This window comes from Psittacula echo (assembly GCF_963264785.1).
Source record: "Psittacula echo genome assembly, chromosome: 2".
Classification (NCBI taxonomy): Eukaryota; Metazoa; Chordata; class Aves; order Psittaciformes; family Psittacidae; genus Psittacula; species Psittacula echo.
In genome coordinates, this window is record NC_137737.1 from 60,971,548 (window position 1) to 60,980,011 (window position 8,464).

The window sequence follows — 8,464 nt, forward strand, 5'->3', positions numbered from 1 at the left end:
GTCACACATGCTTCAGAGCTCCCTCCAACCCCCGTTCACTCCCGAGACACGGGCATTGCGGCTCACAGCACCACCGAAACTCTCATAGACTCTGGCTACATCCCGGCCGCAGAGCTCCGCTCTCCCGAACACGCCCTCGAGTTGTGCGTACTACGAGCCAGGGCGCTGCCCTGGGCCCTCCCGGCACCGCCGGCATCACCCCGCTGCCAGGTAGGGCCAAGGGGCGGGCTGCGGCCCAACGGCAGCCTGGGCGTGGGCTCTGTGGCGGAGCCAGACCCGCAGGGCTGGATAGAGCGCGGCTGGGGCCGGGACTGCTGCCGGCACGGATGGCGGCGCACGGAGGCGCTGTGGTGCGCGAGGAGGCTGTGGTAGTGAAGGGGGCTATGGCGGCAGGGGGCGGTGGTGAGGGTGGGGGCTGTAGCGGGGGTGAGTTTGCGGGTGAGGGGCGCTGTGGGGGCGTGGGGTTGGGGAGCTGTGATAGCGAAGGAGTTCTCTAGCGGCGGGTGAGAGGCGCTGAGGCGGCGCGGGGGCCCCTGGCGGTGGGTCGGAGCGCTGGGGCGGTGGTGACTGAGGGGAGCTATACTGGTGAGGGGCGCTCTGGAAAGCGAGGGGCTGCGGCGGGCGAGGGGCGCTCTGGAAAGCGAGGGCCTGCGGCGGGCGAGGGTCGCTCTGGTAAGGGGGCTGTGGCGGTGAGGGGCGGCTCTCTGACGGCCGAGGGGCGCTTTGGCGCCGGGGCTCGGTAGCGGCAGGGAGTTGGGGGCCATAGCGGCGGGAACGGACTGCGGCGGCGGCGCTGTGGCAGCAGACCGCAGCCTTCCCAACGCTCTCCCGACGGTGCCGTGGAAACCGCCCGCGGGCGAGAGTGAGATCCCCAGCGGCAGCAGCGCTGGGGCGAGCCGCGGGACCGCAAAGGACCGGGCGCTGCCCCCGCCCGTTCGCGGGAGGAGCTCCGCTCCGCCCCCTCAGGGCTGGGAAGCGGGCGCAGGGTCCGCAGCTACGCAGTCCACCTGTCCCCGAAGCGGCGGTAAAGCGCAGCGGAGCCGGAGGAGCGGTCGTTCCCGCACCGGGCCCCCCTCCCCGGTGGTGAGGGCGCTGTGGCTCTCCCGTCCCGGTCCCGCGCTGCTGCGCGGGCGGCGAGCGACGCGCACTTTGCAGACGGTCCCTGCACCGCTCTCCGCAGAGCCGCGCAGGCGCTCCGCGCCCGGCGCTGGGACGGCGGACCCGGTGCGAGCGGGAGAGCGGAGCGGCGGGGAGGACCATGGACGGGACGGTGAGCCTTGCCCCCGGTCCCGCCGCCTCGCGCCCCGGGCTGCCGTCCCGTTCGATCCCGCATCGGCACTTGCCATGGCTACACCCTGGGCACCTGCGGGAGCTCTGGCTGCGGGACACCTCCGTCCGGGCATTGCACCCCGCCAGCGGCATCCTCGGGTCGGGCACGGATACCGGACACTAGCGGTCCTCCCCACCAAGCGCTGCCCACAGGGCACGCCTGTCCGGAACACTCAGAGTCCGGGCAGCGGACCCTACGCTTCCGCTGTGCTGCACGGCTCCTCCGCGGAGCCGGGGGCTGGAATACCCTCGCCGCTCTCTCCGTGCTTCCCTTAGCTTTCGGCGTTGCGCTGGTGTGGCTGCCCACCTGGGTCCCGCCGGTTGTCCCAGTACGTGCCCCCGCATCCTTGGCGAAGCTGTGGTAGCTTTGGTACCTCGCAGGGATCCACCTGGCTTAGAGAGGCAGGCAGAGATGGGAAGCCCAATACCCATTTACCACTCCCAAATGCGGGCTGCAAGTCCCTGCGGAACGCTTTCCCTCAGCAGGGACTGACTTTCCCATGGGAGACATCAGCACTCGTCTGGAATTGCCCAGCTGCCCCATGCATGGTCCTCTGGAGAGGAGGGTTGTCTTCTTAATACCTGTCTCCTGGAGACACTCCACACCCCAGTCTTGTTCTGCGACTGACGGCTGTCTCCAGTGCTCCAGAGCAACCAGCCTTCGTGCAGGAGATAACACCTTTTGAGAGAGTGCATTTTTCTTGCTGCCTCTAAGTTGCCCTCAGCTCTGTTTTCAGAGGGAGATACATAGTCCCAGAAACTCTCTCAGAGCAAACTGATCTGTATCTGTCGGATATTAATGATCTGCATGGTCTTCCAGAAGATCTTCTTGACTTACCCCACAGGCAAACCTTCTCGCTTTGGCAGCAGGGGATTGCTGTTCCCTGAGGCCTGAAACTCCTCCGTTTCGTCTATCAGGATAGCCTGTGGAGGGACCCTGTGTACAAGTTGCTGCTGGGAAAGCCTGAGGTAGAAATTAAATGGAGAACTGAGAAGAAAGCAAGTTCGGTGTGATCTGGGGGTGTGTTTGTACAGTATCCTTGCCCAGCTCTGTCAGCACTGCCTTTCTTGGAGAGACTGGCTTCGTACTACTGCCCATCCAGGGGAGTCCTGCAGCTTCTGAAAATAACTAGTTCCTTGTTGCTGCCTCAGGAGCAATTGGCAACCTGCTGTTTACCATGGGGACAGCATCATGAAGAACCAGCCCATCTTTCCTGGCAGAATCTCCTGCCCTCTGTGAGGAAGAAGCCTGCAGCCTGGCCTTGCCCCTTCAGCAGGGTGAGATTCCCAACATTGTCAGCCTGTGGTTGCCTCCTTTTCTGCAGTGCTGCAGTGATGTGCCTTTCTGTACCTTGTGCGCTCCCCTGGTCCATTTCTTCTCACTTGTACTGCCTCCACTGCTGTGTTCTGCCTCAGCCACTGCTTTTCTAGAACCTATCCATTCTTGACTTCAGCTCTATTTTAGCATAATTCACCGTGATCTTCTTTATGCCCTTTGTTCTTCCCTTGTTTTGGCCCTGCTGGACCTAGAGCCTTGTTACTATCCCTAATGGAGTTGTCTGCTCTTTGCTCTCATTCTTCAAAGTGCCGGTCACAAGGCTAGCACTGTGATGCTTTCTTGCCTATCCATTCTTTCAGCAGTTGCTTCTAACTGCATGAGTAGGTATGAGCTTACCCCCGTGAATGCTATGAGTACTGGTGTTCACTTCTGTTCTGCTGTAATGCTTCTTTTCTTCAAGTGCAGTACAGAGCTGTCAGAAGAAGCAGTGCTTTGTATACAGGTGCAGCTGGCTGAGCTGTTCGCAAGGAGCAGCTCCCTTTTCCTTCTTACCTTGGCTCATCTTTTATGGGACCTGTCATGAATGTGCAGACACTGAAGCTGCCTGCCTATACCCTAAATCTGGGGGATCATTAGTTCTTCCAGTTTGCAACACTCTCACCATCCTACCAGGGCATCTGATAAGGCCTCCTGAAATGCTGGAGTATTCTGATAGCCTTTAAGGATTTGATTTTTGAAGAATGAAAGCAAGCTGACTCAGTTAAAGTTCCTGAAGTGGGCTGCTTTCCCGAGGATTACCAGATATGTCTGAAGGCAAAAACATAACTGATAACATCTGTGTAAGAAGATAGCCTTGTGTCTTGGTTAAGCCAGGCACATTCCGGGGAGCCCTTCCAATCTTAACTACCCTATGGTTCTTATTAGAGCATGCCTTAACATGTTGACAGGTTGTAGGCAAGTGGTGTACTTTCTTCATGTTTTTTCTAATCTCTACAAATACAAGCTGGCTCTCATCTGTAAGTTGCATAGCCCGTAAGGGTGGCCTAATGCTTGGGCAAAAGTACTGCCCTGTCAATGTGGACATGCATCTGTGTGCAGTTGTTTGTAAAGAAGTCCCTAATCACTGTCAGTTCCATCTTTTCTTGCCTGCATTTTCCCTCTTCTTTCTTTTTCCTTCAGTTGTGCTGCTTACGAAGTGTCACATGGGTTGGTGCTGTTCTAGAAAATTTTATTTATACTGTATGTTACTTTCCTCTCACTCAGTATGTACTTTCTCTTTTCAGAGCTGGGTCCAAGTACATCCTCGGCCTGCTGTCTTAGAGCTGTTCCTGCTTCAGGTCAATGAGACTATCTGCTGCTAATTCATCATGACATAATATGTGGTCTCCTGCCTCATCCTGTTGGATAAATTCCCTGCTTCCTCTTGGTCTATACACATGTGACTCCAGGTGTTCATCAGCTACCCAGTCTGGTACAGGTAGGTTTTAGCCCTTTGAAAAATGACCTGTTCTAGGTGGGAAGAGTGCGTCTATGCTTTATGTTGGGACTAGAAGATGTTTGGCTTTGGACATACGGGAAATGTTATTTTGTGAAATAAATCCTGAACTATCCACTCGCTGCTGTTGACCTGAGCTGGTCCTTTTACTAGCCAGCTGCTTCTGTGATAGTTTCTGCTAGTGCTGACAGGGAGGGTGCTGATTAGCCAGAGTAGACGGACTCAGAGCAAATAATATTAGAGAATGCAGTTGCTAAAAGCAGGCCTAATAGAGGAAAGAATGAAGAGTAGTGGTAATAGCAGGTATTCTTTGTGGTAATTCATTACTCCATTAGCTACGATTAAATGTGATTAGTTCTTGTCAGATGGTTATTGATTTGTAGGGCTACCATGCTTCTCTCAGCAGGTTTAAATTAGCATGGTTAGCTCTTCCCAGCTGGCAGAGTTCTGCAGCACCTGCTGTTGCTGGGTATGTATTGGTCATCTCCATGATAAGGTACTCAAATCTGCCACTTGTATCTTTATATCCTACCATTCCTCTTGTTGCTTCCGCTGGTGAATATCCACCTGTATCCCTCTATCTTTTTCCTGAGTCAATACACAGTATGCCTGTAAGGGACTTTGTTTTTCCCACAACTGGGTCAGTTCCTTTTAACCTTTTCCAGCCTGCCCAGGTCACTTCATTGGTAGCACAAATTATCTGGTAGAAAAATGTGTTCTATTTTGCATTGGGAATAAATGGCCTAGCTTCTTTTTTTTATTTTATTTTTTAATTTTATTTATTTTAAGACACATTAGGCTTGTTATTGTCATCTGATTTGGCCCTTTAACAACCATATTGCCTAGCCTGCTGCAGTACAGTTAGGAGCTTTGCCCAGTACCTGCTACCTCTGGCTTTTTGGTTCTGTGAGCTAGGGAAAGTGTATTACTAGTCATCCAATTATAACTTATATGAATTTAAGAACTGTGCTATGTTGAGACAGACCAAAGTATCCTGTCTCTGACTAGTAACGGGTATGTGAAAAAGGAATAGGAAGATGAGGCAAATGCTGCATAGTCTCTTATTTCTTTCACATACCTTTCAAGTTTTTGCAGTCCTCTAATTATGGAGTCAGCATAATTTGTTTGGAGTAAACAATGTTAAAAAATTCCCCAAACTTGTAGGTCTGCTGTTTCAATGTTATCTTCATTGGAAGGAGTTGTTTCAGTTTGCTGTGATTGATTTTTCTGTGATTATGTTTTCTGTTACTATTATGTCCTTTTCTGTTTAGTTGAAAATTCTCTTGGACTCTGAGTGCGGGGAGAACTATAGGGCCATTCACTGCGGCATGTTCTTAATGGTACTGAGTACCTGTATCCAGCTCGCAGCTGTTGCTGAGTAGGGGTGTGTCTTTGTAGAAAGGTAGTTTGGTAGTTCTCATTTAGGTTCCAAATGATAGAAGATTCTGATATGGGTGAGAGGTAGCTGGCATAGGGAGAGACTGGACAAAAAGGGCGTGACTGCAGATGCTTGGCAAAAGAAATTAAAAGAAGAATATTAACTTGCTCAGCAGGAAGTGCTTTTGTGATTTTTACTTGTGTTTGCACTTATGGATGGTGTTGGGTTCAAGGTGACCACTGAATGCCAGGCAGCAAATGCAGCAAAAGGGGTTTTTTAGTTGATGTCTAGGAAAGTTTATTTCCTTTTCACTTCTGGCACCCAACTCCGTTTCTTTCTGTTCCTGTAAATACCACATGCCATCCATGTTCTCTATGCTGACTAACTTGGTAAGACTCCTTTGATGTTAAAGTTAATGCAGAATAAACCTGCTAATGTATATTCCTGCAGAGAATGCACAACCCTCCCTGAAATCAGAAGAATTTATATATTAAAACTCCTTTAGTTTTTTGATGAAAGACAAGGTGTTAAGTTCAACCTTCAGTACTTATAACTTGGAGTGCACTCCTCTTCCAGTGCAGTATTGCCACAAGTGGTTTTCAAACAGAGTGCTTGGGCTAATGCCTGGAATTTGCTGGTCTCCCTTTAAATTGAATAGCCTTCTAGGAATTTAGCTTTTCTGGAAAGTTGTGGTTGGAGTAATTGAATGGTGCTTAATTTAAAATGTGAAGGATTAAGAGTTCTAGTATCATACCATGGGAGTTATCCAGGTTTTTAGTTTATACAGAAGTGTCCTAAGTGCCTAGAAACAAGCAAATAACTACAACTTTCATGATTTTTCTTCTAGCTCACACACTTATTGCTGTGTTCTTCATGACGCTTTCATAATGTAGACAGTGGCTAGTAGGTCTTGTTCAGGAAATGTTACTCAGAGATCATCAAGTGAGGTATGTCTGATTTTCATGAATTGACAGTCTGAAATGCCCTTGTCAGATGCTTCTGATACTAACTGAGTAAATATGAAAGTGACAATGATATGGTCATTCTCCTACCTGGATGTATTGATAGCACTGGGGCCTCAGTGTTGCACAAGAGTCCCATGAATTTTTATAGAAAGATGTTTTGATTTTCTTTCTATTTCTTAAAACAATCTCTATTCATTGGTTCCAGTGTTTGAGAGACAAACTTTCCTTTATGGCGTTTGATAGTCCAGTGGTCTTTACTATTTTGTACTCTTAACTGTAATGATGAGGTCTGCATTTGGCTATGGTAGTTGTCCAAAGCTAGGGATAGAAGCATTTCTCTTTGAACATAATTATCACCATGTCTTAAATGAAAGCCTTTAGCTTGAATGAAGAATTTGCCTGCTTCAGGAATGTCAGTTTCAGTCTAATCAACATTGTATCTTTCACTTTTTACCCCGAAATTCAGCACACTTATTCTCTGTTGTGAAAGAATTTTAATAATAATTTGCTTAAAGGCAGTTCAGCTCCTTTCAAGATCCTAAACTGCAGAGATGAAAACACAATTTACCAGTCATATACTTCTGAATTTATGGGCACAGCTATTGCGCTGAAGTGGGAAATCATATAAACTTAACTTTTGAGAAGCATGTGGCCTTTGATTTGCAAATGTGCTTTTGATGATGTGAAAGAAATTTGATTTCATTTGGTGAAATTGCAAGGCCTAAAAAGGCACAACATTCAACATTTACGAATTCATATTTTTAAAGATTTAAACCAGTCATTTTTCCCTGGCAAAATATGTATGATTCATGGCAACTGCAGAATTTATAGTTAAAAGGTGATGTCTAGATGGAGAGCAAGAGCTGTGTTTTCAGCTGTTAGGTCAGTGGGGAATGATTTTTTTAAATGTTACTTATAGATAATTTTTTAAAGCTTTCTGTTTCCATGGTAGAGAAAGGACATATGGCAAGGTTACTTAAGATTTTAGTTTTATTTTTTTTCTTCTTTGACATCATAGGAATAACCACTGATAACTGAGCTGGCTGGTATGCTGATCAGGCTCAATGTGGACAGTGGCCAATAAGAGTTAGTTGTAGGAGAAAGCACAAAGCTCATTCAGTGTGTGGTTTATGGAATAATAGAATGGTTTGGGTTGGAAGGGATCTTCAAAGATCATCTCATCCTGTTCCAGTATCTCACCACCCTCATAGCAAAAAAAATGTCTTGCTATGTCCAGTCTAAACCTACCCTCTTGCAGTTTAAAACCATTGCCCCTTGTCCTGTCACTATAGGCCTTGGTAAAAAGTCTCTCTCTGTCTTTCTTATAGCTTCCTTTAAGTATTGAAAGGCTGCAATAATATCTCCTTGGAAGCTTTTCTTCTCCAGACTAAATAACCCAAATTCTCTCATCTGTTCTTCATAGAAGAGGTGTTAAAACCTCATGGTAATTTTCATGGCTCTCCTCTAGACCTGCTCTGACAGTTCCATGTCTTTCTTGTACTTTGGACCACAGAGCAGGATCCAGGTGGGGTCTCAGGAGAGCACAGTAGAATCATAGAATCATAGAATAGTTAGGGTTGGAAAGGACCTTAAGATCATCTAGTTCCAACCCCCCTGCCATGGGCAGGGACACCTCACACTAAACCATGTCACCCAGGGCTCTGGCCAACCTGGCCTTGAACACTGCCAGGGATGCAGCATTCACAACCTCCCTGGGCAACCCATTCCAGTGCCTCACCACCCTCTCAGTAAAGAATTTCTTCCTTATATCCAATCTAAACTTCCCCTGTTTAAGTTTTAACCCATTACCCCTTGTCCTATCACTACAGTCCCCAATGAAGAGTCTATTCCCAGCATCCCTATAACTCCCCTTCAGATACTGGAAGGCTGCTATGAGGTCTCCACGCAGCCTTTTCTTCTCCAGGCTGAACAGCCCCAGCTTTCTCAGCCTGTCTTCATACGGGAGGTGCTCCAGTCCCCTGATCATCCTCGTGGCCTTCCTCTGGACTTGAGAGGAA